Source organism: Elgaria multicarinata, chromosome 4 (assembly GCF_023053635.1).
Source record: "Elgaria multicarinata webbii isolate HBS135686 ecotype San Diego chromosome 4, rElgMul1.1.pri, whole genome shotgun sequence".
Classification (NCBI taxonomy): Eukaryota; Metazoa; Chordata; class Lepidosauria; order Squamata; family Anguidae; genus Elgaria; species Elgaria multicarinata.
Window position 1 is genome coordinate 132,004,486 of NC_086174.1, and position 14,345 is coordinate 132,018,830.

Here is a 14,345-nt window from a genome sequence, read left to right on the forward strand (position 1 = left end):
AATAGTGCCTGATAGATTGCTGTATATGCCGATTGGATAGCTGTCATAACGTTACTGTATTTCCTTAAGAAATGTTGGCACCTGAGTTAATCTCTGCTAATGTACTGTGCACTGAAATGCATACAGGATTGCTGCATTACAGGAATGTGTGGTGCATGCAAAGTGCTTTTGTGAGGAAATTGTGGTGCAAGCTGTAGGTCTGGAAGGCTGCTCTGTTTCCCCACAGATGCCTTGGGCAGAATGCTGAAAAATTCTGGGTTGGAGGATTTGCTTCATACATTTTTTTTACCTCTCTGTAGCAGTTGCTGTAATACTGAAAGAAGTGTTAAGGTTAACAGTAAAGGTGGACTAGAATGTCTCTTGGCTGCCACTTTGCTGTTCTTTTATCTTGTCTTTTTACTTGGTATTTTAATAGTTTGGTTATTATATTTGTGTTTTTTATTGTCTTGGGTACTTTTTCATACCTGCTTTGGATATGTTTGGTGGGTCAGTAGGGTATACCAATTTTAAAGCAATAATGGAATGATTTTATAAAGTCACAAATCACCTAGGAATTCAAATAACTGATACAAGTATGTAGTGTGTTTGCGGCAGATGAAAAGAGGGTATGCCTGAAGCAAGAAACTAGTGAAAGGGAGAACCTGTCAAATACATGGAGAGAGAATTTTATGGTTTCAGGGGTTTTTTAAGATGACATTTGTTGCCCCTTTCTCTGTCAAATTAGATCAGGCCTGCTTAATTTGTAATCCAACAAATTGAGCACCGTATACCAGTGTTTTGGCCTCATATGTATGTCCTCCTAGGTAGCAACAAAAACAAGAGGGTTATTATTGAGCCCTTGATACATGACTGCATGAGCGTTGTAATGAGATAGCACACTAAGGCATGAGCCCCAAATCTTTTGAGCTATTCCAGAGACATCATCTGCCTTAATCCAACCCTACCTCTTCCCTCTGAGCTCAGTAGGCTCGCAGAGATTAGGGGCCTTGCTAGACCTGGTGGAAAATCTGGGGGAGAGGAGGGGAGACCTCACTTTATGAATAACGCGAGATCTCACCCTTATTCACATGTGAGCTGCAACGAGCTCTGGAGGAGAGCCGTTGCGGCCGCCATTTTTTTTATTTCCAAAGCAGCGGCAGGAGCCAGGAAAGGTAAGTAGGCTTTTTTTTGTTTCTTTAATTCTCCTTCCCCCCAATCCGCGATCTCCCCTCCCCGGCCCCGTTCTCCTTCCCCCGCCCGCCCGCCCCGCCTGCGATGTCCGATCCCCTGCCCGGCCACCCCGACCCCATTCTCCTTCCCCTACCCGCTCCCCCCGCCTGCAATGTCGGATTCCCTGCCCTATGTCCCCTGGACCACGATTCCCCCCCCCGATCTCCCTGGCCTCCGTTTCCTGCCTCCCCATGTCCCCCAATAGCCCTGATGGCGCTGCGGCCCATCCACCGCTTTCCCCAGCTACTTGGGAGTAAATCCGGTAGCTGGGAAAAGTGGCGGACCTGGCTACACGCCCGTGGTCCCGGCCTCAGCCCGACCTGAGGATGGGACCGCGGGAAGAACCGCACTACAAGTGGTTCCCGTTAGCGCGGTGCCAGGGCGGCTCGAGGCCTGGCTGAGGCCGGGATCCCGTGTGCATCATCTGGACGCACAGGGACGAGAACGGGCCTTGCACCGCGCTAACCCCTGGTCTAGCAAGGCCATAGGAGACCTTAGGACTCACTTCCTTAGCAGAATATGAAGGTAGCACTGTTTAATCTATGGGAGACTTTTCTTTCCAAGGTCTGTACATTGTTTTTCTTTCCTTACTTTCTACTCTTATATGCTCACTACTGGGAGCTTGCTTGTAATGAAAATTTGAAGAGGGCAGGAGAAGGGCAGGAAGAGCTCTCTGTAGCATCTGATTTTACTTTCCCTAACTGGAACTTTTGGCTTTTGCAGAAGTTCTGTGGCTAATCTCCCAAACGTCTTCCTCACCCTCCACTTTTAGTGTCTTCCACATAGCTACGGGCAGCAGATTAAACAACAAAAAGGGGGGGGTTAGGACTATGTGATTTGATGTTCCATGGCTGGTGGTGTTCTTCCCCAAGGGGGCATTGTGTTACTTACTATATTGCCCTCTAATCTCAGCATTTAGAACTGCTTTAATTTTCCCTTTGTAGTTCTGTCAGGAACTGATCAAACCTTACAGGCTGTTATCACACATTGGCTGGTTATGCCTAAGAAGAATTTAGATTCCTCTTCTGGCCAGTTTAACTCAGGAAATGTAAAGCCTCTTGTGGCATCACTACCTTCTGTGACTATCACCAACTACCACCCATTTCCTTTTAAAAGGGAACTTTAAACCTTTTGTGTGTGTGTGTGTGTGTGTGTGTGTGTACAGCACAAACCTTCAGCAACAAATTAGACTGAGAAAGGCATGGTTTTAATATTATTATTATTATTATTATTATTTTTAAAATCTAAAACTTTATTTATAAGGAAATGGTATTTTAATACAACTTGTGTTTCATGGTGTTAAAATAAATGTACCTCCCTTTACCTCCAAGAGAAAACTAACCCCCCAAATCTATAACCATGATTCCCTATTCCTACCCCTCTGAAAGACAGTCATGTACATTGATGGTGCTATATAAATAAATAAATAAATAAATAAATAATAATAATAATAATAATAATAATAATAATAATAATAATAATAATAATACCTCACAAAGAAAACCCAGTCACAGTTATATTCTCTCTCACTCTCAACTGAAAATGAAGCAGCCCGTCAGAAGACACCATTCAAACAGCTCAACATTTTCTAACTCTCCCCTCCCACCAACTTACCATTGCCTGGGGAAAAAAAGAATTTGTTAAAGTAAATCAAGCCCACAGCCAAACATTATATATAGAATAACCAACCCCCCAATTACCCCTTTATAATGGCAGAATGCTTCCCCACCCCCACCTCCCTGTTGAAGCTTAACTAAGGATGCACAGTTGTGCATCCATATATCGAAATAAAACACTTTCATCACCTCCTTGCAGCCTTGTTCTCTGCCCGTTGCGAGTTGTAGGCAGCCTGGAAGGCCTGGCCTTGCATTGCTTTTTCACCTCAGCTATACCATCTCTTTTACCTCAGTCAATTGGATTCAGCCTTCCATTCTATCCTCCTCCTACAGATAAGTAGAATTGTTGGCAGTTCATGTTGTGTTACCAATAAAGTTGAAGATTGATTTATATGAAACTGTGGGTCGGATGTACGTTTAGCTGACTTGAGAAAAACATAGCCAATAAGTGTTAAGGCCAGAACAGGCAGTATGTGTCTGTGTGTGGCAGGGATAATGTGACAGGTGGGGACAAGGCCAACAGAAACAGCCCCACTGACTTGCACATGAAATTGTTAATTCTGTAAGGGGGGGATGTCCGAATAGGGTTATTGTTACCACCTATCAGAGTGCACATCCCCAGAATCAGTTCTGCTTTGCCATGTGGAAGATGGGCTTTGTTGAGGATGAACAGAAAGGATGGGGCTTACATTATCATTTCTATCATATAGGTTTTCTGCTGGTGCTGAAGCTGCTGATATAAGTGCATTTTCTGCTGATCTTTGGCTCTGAGGGGATCGTGTTGGAACCTACCCTCATTTTAGATCATGCCAAAATGGCCATTAGTACTTTTCTCCTTTCATCATTTTGGAAACAGAGCCAGCTTTTGCCTGTCACTAGCAGGGCTCTTGCTGCTATTTGCTCAAGCTTTCAACCCTCTAAGTCATGTTATTATAATACTTGTCTCCAGTGGATCATCAAAGAAAAATGTGTGGGTTCCAACTCAGTTCTAAAAAAAGCAAACAAAACCCATTCTTATTGTGAGCAGACACAAGTATGATGATCTCATATGAACAGATGACACTCAAATCAAGAGTGTTCATTCTTCTACAAGAAGAGGTGCTGAAAATCTTTACATAAATATTGTTATACTGTCCCCCCACTTCTCCAAATGGTGAGACATTCTACGGGTGCAGTGCTAACTCAGTTTGGTTTCCTTTGGAAGGAGGTCACTGGAAGTTTATTTGCATTTTGTCATATTTTGGTTTTCTTTTAAAAATTATACAGGTTGAGCATAGATGAAGGCACAGCTTAAACGCTCCCGACAGACAGCCAAATTCACTGCCCCACATCAGAGACTCAGCCCACCCCCGCCCCCAGTGCTTACAGAGCCTACAGCTTGGGTCTGTGTCTCTCTCAGTCTTTGACATAAAGCTCCATCACACCGGGGGTTAACATGCGCCCTACCTTCGTGTTTTCATTCCTCTGTTACTTCCTCTTTCAAAAGAGGAAGTACAGAACAAGCACGAGGCCCATTGAGTCCGCTGTTCTAATGGCGCTGCTTCTTCTGCACACAGCAGGAGAGAGCAGCAATCCTGAGTTTAAAAAACATCGGACTTAAAGAGGGGTTTTTTTGTTGCGCAAGGAAGGCCAGAAGGGGCGGAAGGCGTGCGGGAGGCAGACGATGTCATGTGAGGGACCTCAGCAAACTCCGTGAGTGCCCAGTAACAAGCATGCAATAAAAGGCTCCTCGGATGGAGCTTTCAGCCTACACTTTCTATTGTTCCTCTTCACACAGAGACCTGGGATACATCATCCTTAGCTAGGGGGAGAAGGTATATTTCCGAACCTCTTTCTCCAGGCCTGTAGCCAGCCTAAATGTTCCGGGAGGGGGTCGCCAAAAAAATGGGGCAATTAATCTGGTTTTCAGGCCTTTTAAAGACAAAATTGTAATTTGTTTTTAACTATTTGTTTCTAGCAACAACGAAAAATAGGGGGCAGAAGGCCTGTCTTTCTCTGCTCATTCTGCCCCCCCCCCCCAATTTGGAGCATCTCAGAATAGTTCTGCTTCAGGAAGCAATCTTCTAACAAGTAGTTCCCAGGGAGACATATCACTTGAATATCGTGGTATATCAACACTCATTCATTATATAACTCCCTAATGCCACATTTTATCTAGCAGCATGTCTAATCTGTATACTATTTTCATACAAATTGTCCACAAAATCACAGGGGGGAAGCAAATCCCTTCCCTACCCGAAATTTTAAAGACTCTTCTTGTACACAAAAAAGCACCTATTTGTCTGAAATGTTTTACTTACCTAAGCAATCTTCTATGAGTTATGCCGTGTTCACATGAATTGTCCACAAAACAACAAGGGGGAAGAAAATTGCTGTTTAACCTCCCCAGACTGTAAAGGTTGCTCTTACACAGACACCCCTCCCTGCACCTATCTCCATCTCCTCAGAAGGGGTTATTATGCCCGAGACTTTCATCCAGTTCTACCAAGAAATGAAGTTGTAGGCATCCTTTAGACAAAAAAAACCTCAGTCTATAAAAGCTACTTTTTGTAAACTACCTAGAATCTTTGGCTATTGGCAGTACAGAAATGTAGACGATGATAATAATTCCATCCTGCACCTTTTTGACTGAAATTTGGTAAACTTCATGTATTTAGAAGGATCTGCTGCACCTGCAAATTTCATCCACTTCTGTCAAAAAGTAAAGAAATTGTAGCTGTGCTCATTTTCCCCATGCAGGCCATGGGGAGACCCACAAAGCCTCGGATTTTCTGAACTGAGGCTCTGCTTTGGACCCAAGGTGAAGCCGGTCATGCCCAGTCTTGTCCAAGACAAATTGGCCCACTTTCTAAAGCATCAAAACAATATCCAAACCAAATCTTGTCTTCTGTGTACACCTGCAGTATAAACCAGTTCTCTGTGTCTACGTTCAAGGTGCAAGAAGTGGCTTGAAGAATTTGTGATCATTATACCTGTGATACCTTAAAATATCTAGATTCACTTGCTCTATCTTAGGAATGGTATAGTGACATGAAGAGAAGGAGAGACTACAAAAAAGAATGGTAATTTGATAATGCTTTCTTTGAACGAGGAAGCTCAAATATGGTATTCTGGATTTGTGAAAAATTCAAAATCCAGGAAAATTCACAATTATGCAATACTTTTATTTAGAACTAACTAAAATACCACAAAAGTTTGTGCAGGCTTTCAAGTTCTCCAGAACCCTTAATCATGCTAGGTGATTTTAAGGGGCAGGTACGGGGAAAGAAACAGAAAAGTTCCAAAATTCTTAATTATGTGGATTTGTGAAACTGCTCTTCTGGGCATGTTAATACAAAACTAAGACATTTGGAGTGAAGATTCTGGAAAAGTAAAATAGTTCTTCTGTGCAAGAAAACATCAAATATGTTTTCCATTTTTTTAATTTTTAAAAAGCCAAATATTCTTGAAACGAAGCCAAAGCTTACACATTTTTCTAGGGCTAAGAGCTATGATGCAGCTTGAATTGAGTCCTAAATAATTTATCACCCTTTCGAAGTTGATTAATAAGTGTTATGCATTGTTAATGTGGGAATTTGATTTTTTTTAAAAATAAATGTTTTGAAGCGAAGAAAATCAATGGTACAGAGGAGCATATTAGCTACAATCGCTTTTAAATACACCCATTTCTTACTTTTTCACAGAAGGGGCAAAAATGAGAATAGTTTTTGTTGTATGATGATCATGTGCTTTGTGAAGACGTAAGACCACTCAAGAGTATGAATTTACCTGAGTTTCTTCACTATTCCACTGGGATGACTGAAAGTGAATGATAAACTCGAACATCCATAAATGCAGTGCTGCATTCTCACAATTAAACCCTCTCATGAAAGGCAGGTCTGCCATGAACTGAACTCCTTAGCAGCTCTTACAGGAGTCCTTTGAAGCACATTACTAAACAAGGTCAGATGTATCCAAGCGCCAGTGCTTCATTTTCAAAAAACAAAAAGGGCAAAAATAGATGTGACACTATTCATGGAATTAGCAATTGTGTGGATTTTTTTTGTATGTCAAGTAGGCATGGGGGAATGGGCATATCCAGAGTTTTATCAAAAGGTACAAAGGGTGGGGGGACCTCTCGGTCCAACTTCGATAAAACAGAAAAAAAGATTTGACACTGGTCTGTAGTTAAGGTCCAGGGGGTCCAAGGAAGGCTTTTTTTTTTAGAAGTGGCCGTACCACCTTTTAAACATGGTAGAAAACTCCCCTCCCTGAGAGATGCATTAATAATATATTGTAGTTGTAATCTAACTGCATCTCCTCCCTGGATGATCGAGAGGGCAAGTCGTAGTCCTCAGTCTTTCAAGCAGTTTGTCCACATCCTCGGTACTCACCAACTGAAACTGATCCAGTGTAATCCTACTCGCGGAGTCGCTGGGCACGCCATTGTCAGCTTCTGCTATAATGATGGCGTCTTAAGTCGGCTCTTATCTTAGAGATTTTATCTGTGAAATGGTCATTAAAGGCATCACAGCGAACTACCGAAGGCTCTAAAATTGGGTTCGGGGGGGGGGGGGGAAGGTGCCTGAATTAGACCCCTCACCACCCTGAACAGTTCTGCTGGATGCGAATTCGCAGACGCAATGCGTGCAGAGAAGAAATGAAAAATGGGGGCTAGTTAGTCTGAATGGGGAAAACTACAACTGCATAATTGTGGAGGCAATTACTCTGACTGGTAACAGTAGTGCCAATCAGGAAAAAGAATGAATGGAGGGGGATTGCCCACGATTTAATGTGGAAGGACACACACTGCAGTGGAACCACCTGGGAGACGCTTTAAGTGAAAAATACAGACTAAAAGGACTTTCAGAAAATGCGGCTTTTCAAAAGAAAAGCTGTTGATGGGCTGCGGGTTGGTGACAATGTCATGTGTCATGAAGGATCTCAAATTGCTCTCCCAGCACACTAAATTGCTAGTGCAGATTGGCTCCAAGACAGTACTTCTCTGAGATTGCAATGCTTGAGGGTGGATAACCTGCACATGACCACCATACTTGTCATTGGATATGCAACATCTTAGAGATATGTGACTGTTTGCCTGGGATGTATGCATGCCCAGTTTCTGATTACTGTGCCTAATCTAAGAGAGTGTGGCTGATTGAATCATATTGCTGAATTTCTGTCCTGGATATATGACCAAATGCTAATGAGCCTTTGGCATGTGTTTACCTCTTCTCTTCTCTCAGCTTGTCCTGCAAGCTCCCCAAGCTTCTTACACAATATGCCAGGCTGGACTCCTTAAAGAACCAGCACCAAGTCAGGCAAAATATTAGGTAGAATCATGTCTTCCAGGCTGTCATGCCAAGAAATTTGCTAACATTGTTCATTCCCTTAGTGAAAGATGTGATGGTTGTTAGTTGTGCAAATAGGTCTGAGGAGCAGTTGTCGTGTAATGGCTGCTAGTATCAAAGGCACTGATGTCCCCTATGCCAAGGTTGACCAGAGCTGCTCCAGAGCAGATCCTAAGTGTTGAAGTATTTGGGGAGGTTATTTCATAGTGAATGATAATCTGTTACCTTCCCTAGCACATGATTGCTCATCTACCAGCGCTAGTAAAGAAGTGAGGAAAGGTGTAGAGACAGACAGACGCACCGAGGATATTATTATACAAGATTTCAAGAATAGATATGAGTCTGTCTTATCTACATTTGGACTAAGACTATAAATGTATTGTTACAGAACATTATTTTCATTCTAATGCAGCCTCAGTGCAATATATATTTTAATGGCTACTCATATCTGCTGCATCTTGGTTTCATTATGTTTTCAAAGGGGACACACATGGTAAGAGAATAGAACTTAAAAATAAAGCAGACACTTGCTTTTTAAATCTTCCATCTGTATGCACAAGCATGCTCTTGGGTTCCTCTGGAGATGGAATTCATTTACAATAATTGTCGATGAATCTGGCTTTATGTCTAGCAATTGTCATTTTTTGCACTTCTTTTAAATGAGCAAGACAATAGAAAACTCACAAAGAGTTGGACAGAGTGTGGCTTGGGCATCCATCTGATTTCTTGCTGAATCCCTGCCATTTAGAAAGTATACAATGGTTCATTAACAAATAATTAAATGTTTCGGTCCTGAGACCTGTCCAGTTCCAGCACCGAGTGCTCTTCAGCCCTCAATGCCATTTAAACAGGATAAGTATGTGTAAGGTTACAGCCAAAGACAGTTACGGAAATAGGGTGCATTAAAATAAATTGGTTGGGAATAAATACATCCAGGGAGGTTGAACAATGGTCATGTTGGCTGGGAATGGTGGGAGTTGCAGTCCAAAACTTTTGGAGAGGATCAGTTTGAGAAAGACTGGTGTAACTTCTATTGGGATTTGTTTTACACTGGAGAGGGTGGTGGAAGAGATCGAAAGTTAAAAATTAACAGCAGAACCCTATGCACTCAGAAGTCCTTCTGAGTTTCGTTGTGTTTGTTCCCTACTAAGGCTGCAAACCTATACCTGATTACCTGGAAATAAGCCCCAATGGAATTCAGTGGGACTGAATTCTTCTGCGTAGAGATGGACAGAGTTATGGTGTTAGCCTATTTAATATTGGAACTGATAAGTGCAATCCTGTACACATCTACTCAGATGTATAGGAAGTCACAATGAGACTTCTGCGTAAACATGCATAAAATTTTGCTGTAAATGGGCCACATATAGCAGATTGAGGTCAAATATGGGTCTTGGCTATACAAAATATTATGTAATGGGTTGGATCAAGATCTAGACATACTTACAATAAACCTATTGAAATCAGTAGGATTTAAGTTAGTCATGGCTATGTTATGTCTCATTGATTTAAATGAGTTTACTCTTAAATATGGCTAAATCTGGATCTAACTCAATGTTTTTTAAACTGCTGTTTTAAAAATGGGTTAACTTGAGGCAGAGGCTGTCCAATTTTGTTTTGTTTTTATGTGAAGAGGGATATACCTGGCAAGGAAACCTTGGAACCTCCGATATACTGTACAACACTTGTCAAATGTTGTCATATGATTTAGTGGTTGTCAGTAGGTGTGGGGAAGGAATATTCTTTTTCTTCGTTCTTGACTCAGCACTTTTAGAATTGGTATTTTGCATGTCCCAGTAAGATGAAGATTAATAAGGTCGTCACTCCATTTGAAAAAATACTGATGGAGATCACACACAAACATGGAAAGGAAAGGAAAGGAAAGGAAAGGAACTGGTTTATATCAATAAAATATGGCTACCAGGCTAAAAAATCAGTGCTAGTCATAGGACTTTTTTTGGAAGTGGTAGTCAGCTCAGAGGTGTTCCCTAACCTGGAAGAGATGGGACATGCAAGCCAAGAATTTTCTTGTGTTGCTTCCTGAGTCCTCCATGCCAAATGAAAATGGCAGGGCTGTTTGACTCAGGTATGTCTCAGGGCCCCTTTGCATTCTGGGGCCCTGAGACATACCTGAGCTTGGCACCCTCTGTAGCCAGCCCCTACATATGCTCAAAATCATCTCTGTCTTTCTAGATTTTTGGTTTTTGCAGGGGATGGCTCAAGAGGCTGGCAAGCTCAAATACCATCACTTACTAAAATTCAAATTCAATTTAATTTCTGTAAGCAATGGTATTTGCTATACCATTCAAAGCTAAACTAGACAAGACACCATCACTCAATGAGCATCTGTATTATTTTTAAATATGTAACTTAGCTGCATGGGGGGTGGAGGCACTGATAAAGTATGGGAATTTTAAACTTTCTGTCTCATACTTTAGTCCTTTGGGGGTGGGGAGTGGGAGGAAGGCTGCTCCTGGTCTTTGCATTGGAAGTAAAGTTCCCATTCCCAGCAATGAAACTTTTCTTCCAGTGGAAAGAGCAGGTGTAGAGAACCTGATCTAGATTAGAGCCACAGCAGGGAGCAAAGGGTTAAATCCCCCCTACAGAGCCTCAATTCAGGTTGGGCACCCTGCACCTTTGGCTACTGGGCAGAACATAAATGTAATAAACAACAGTATCAATGACTTTTTAAGGTGAATGGTGTCTCGTCTAATAAGGGATATGTGGGTTTCCCCTAGACCTTGGAGGAAGTTTCTCTTCTTCTCTTCACACTCTGTCAGCTGTTTTTCCAGACAGGAGCAGTTTTGCCCTTATACAAATCTATAGTGCGACCACACTTGGAATACTGTGTACAGTTTCTGGTCGCCACACCTCAGAAAGGTTTTTGTAGAGCTGGACAAAGTGCAGAAAAAGTCAACCAAAATAATCAAGAGGCTAAGAGGGTTGGTTATAATGTTTGGGGCTGTTTAGCTTAGAGAAGAGGCAAGTAAGGGGAGACATGATAGAGGTGCGTGGAGAAAGAGGATAGGGAGAGATTTTTCTCCCTCTCATAATACTAAAACCTGGCGTCATCTGATGAAGTTGAATGGTGGATGATTCAAGATAGATAACTGTTTCTTCTTTAGAAACAACATTGTTAAACAGAGAAATCCGCTTGCACAAGTTGTAGTGATGGCTACAAATCTGGATGGCATTAAAGGAGGCTTAGACAAATTCACGAGGGATAAGACTATCTATGGCTACTAGTCCTGTTGGCTATATATTACTTTCAGTAGCAGGAGCAGTATGCTTCTGAATGCTATTGCTGGGAACATGAGTGGGACAGAGCTGTTGCACGTATCCTGCTTGTGGGCTTCCCATGGGCATCTGGTTGGACACTGTGCAAACAAGACTGTTGAAGTAGATAGGCCTTTGGTCTCATCCACCATGACTCTTATATTCTTGTGTCTACATGCCCATATGCTTCTTAACTACGCATTTCCTGGTCTGTTAATCCTGGATGTCTTTGCTACTTTTCTTATTGTGTGTTGATTCCTAGTCATGAAAATAGATTTGAGATGCAGGTGGTGGTGGTTGGTATAATGGCTGCTGATGTTACAAAAGCACTCACTAAATGACATATATTACTGTTCTGCCATGCAGTTCCCAGGGGGAAAGCGCTTTCAGGGGCTTTCTCTCTAGTGCAAGGTTACCCAAACACAGTCTTATTTTATCTGCCACTGTTAACCTTCTAAGAGTGGCTTTCTCACCAATGCTGACAAAGTCGTTCCAGAGGGCAAGGCAGGCAGAGAGACTCAGAAGTGTAGGATGTGATATACATTTGATGACACACAAATGGGCTCTAAAAGTCTCTTATTACCTACCTCTCACCCAGTAAAGTAAGCCACTTGCAGCGATCACCCATCAATCTGGTTTCACATTAGCTTGCTGCTACACATCACAAAGCAAACACAAGGCTTTCGATCCCATGTTTGCCTCCTAAGACACATGCACTTTCAAGGAAACATCAGTGGGTGAGAGGGGATGCTTAACCTTTCCCATGCTTCATCCCCATCTTCCCAGCTGGACTTCAATACCACAAGTCCAGCTGCAGGGGAAAATGACCCAGACCTATACGAAGGGCTCTGTTAGTGGGCAACATTTCCTGCTAACATATGTTTGATAGGAAACAGAGAATTATATCAGTAGTGATATAATCCTGGTAAGCAAATCCTGGTTGTGGGTGTGTACTAGCATCTCAAAAAATCATATGTAACCTTATTCTAGGTAGTGTGACCTGGATGGTAAGAAGTCACAGGATGGGTCCAGCCACTGGAGAGCAGACTAGACTGTATCTCTTGTGATTTTATTTTCAATAAATAATTGAAAATTGAAATAATTTTCAATTATTTGTTAGGATACAGGAAATACAGTAACTGAAGATAAGGTTTTTTTAAGCCTATAGATTTCTAGCAACATATTGTGTCCACAGCAGGTCAAGTCAAGACTTCTGTCCATTGATTCAAGAGCTATGTGTAAGTGTAAACACTTTACAATCCCGTATTGATTTCAGATGGTGAACTCTCCTATTGAAATCAATGAAGGTTAAATTACTTATTTTGGGGTGCATTGTGCCCAGCACAGATAATAATATAAGTTATGTATAAATCCAGCACAATATGCCATGGTGTTGTTGTTGTTTTTAAATGGAAATGCATGAATATATCTCAGGAATTCCTTGTATAAACACAAAGGGCATGATCCAGACTACCGTGGGTGCACCACCTATGCACAGAGGATCCCAATAGGACACAGTAGAGCACTGTTTCCCCCTCTTTTGCAGGCAAACAGCATGCAGAGGCAGTACAAGGGGTCATTAGGGTGCAAGCAAAATTCTCATATCAACCAAAATTCTCATATCTAGCCCTCCTCCTCCACCACCTGGAGCAAGTACTAGTGCTCTGGAGCAGAAGTACTTCGTATCAGTCGTAGAATAAGGGCTTGGTGAAGACAAGGGTGACACGAATAGACAAGAGTGACACAAACATTTCCCTCCGTGGTCTCTCCCTCTGCCAGTCCATGGATAGGTGGAGGAAACCAGGGCTCTAGGGGATTCTGTTAGGATTCTCTGCTTGCATACACTGTGTGGACCGGATTGTGCCCAGTGTTAAAAGAGTGCTTTTGATTTTCGTCACAATAATGTCATCATGATAATGATTGATCTAAATATTTTTGACTTTTAAGAAATACAAATCAATTCATTTTAAAAGAAAAATCAAGCTAGAACTACAGGAAATGGAAAGTTGATACTGATTGACTGAATTTTCCATTGTTGTGTTTTGACTTTGTTATGATGGGGGAAATGGGAAGGTGGGAGGGGGAAAGTGGAGTGGGGAATAGGAGAGTGATGGGGAAGTGTCACATGTTGTGACAACATCAGAACATTCCCCCACTGGTTTTATAACCTCCCCTTGCGTTTAAAGGTTTTGAAAGCACCATTATGGTTTGTTTCGCAGGTCCAAAGGGTCAAAATAAATTGTAACCTCCAAAGCACAGGGATTTGAAAAATGTAAGGGATGTAGAATAGGATTTATGCTTGTTCTTTAAGATGCTTGTGTTCTCTCCACGGTTGGTGCTAATTTTATTTTTCAGTGTCAATGAATAAAACCCCATCAGCATGTCAGCCCATCTTTTCCAAATGCATTGTGGAACCGTGTTCAAGAAGTCTAAAACTGATTTTGAAGAAACCCAGCCTCCGCATTTTTTAAAAAAATATATGTTTGTCTCCCTCATATAGAACGTGCATCTTTAGTCTCTTCGAAGACCCATCTGTGACTGGACCTGTAATCTGCTGGTTACCTCTGGCACTAAGCACAGCCAAATGAATCCATACACACTCTGAAGAGATGCTTCAGCAACCCACCTAATCAGAATGGTTAAAGGAGCTCTCTCACACAGCACTAGGGGAGATAATCCGAAGCAGTAAGTGGCAAACATCAGGCAAAAAACCTGGCAGGGTTTGCTACAGCTATTGTGCATTTGCTGCTACAGCTTTGTACCAATCCCCATTCCACCCAAACTAAGCCATACATACCATTGATAGCCTCATTTTATACATTTGGCCAGCGAGAGAGTTTATATAAAACCACCTGCCCTGTATGACCTACTTTTCATGTCCCTCCCCCATTAATTAACAAAGCATCCACCCTTT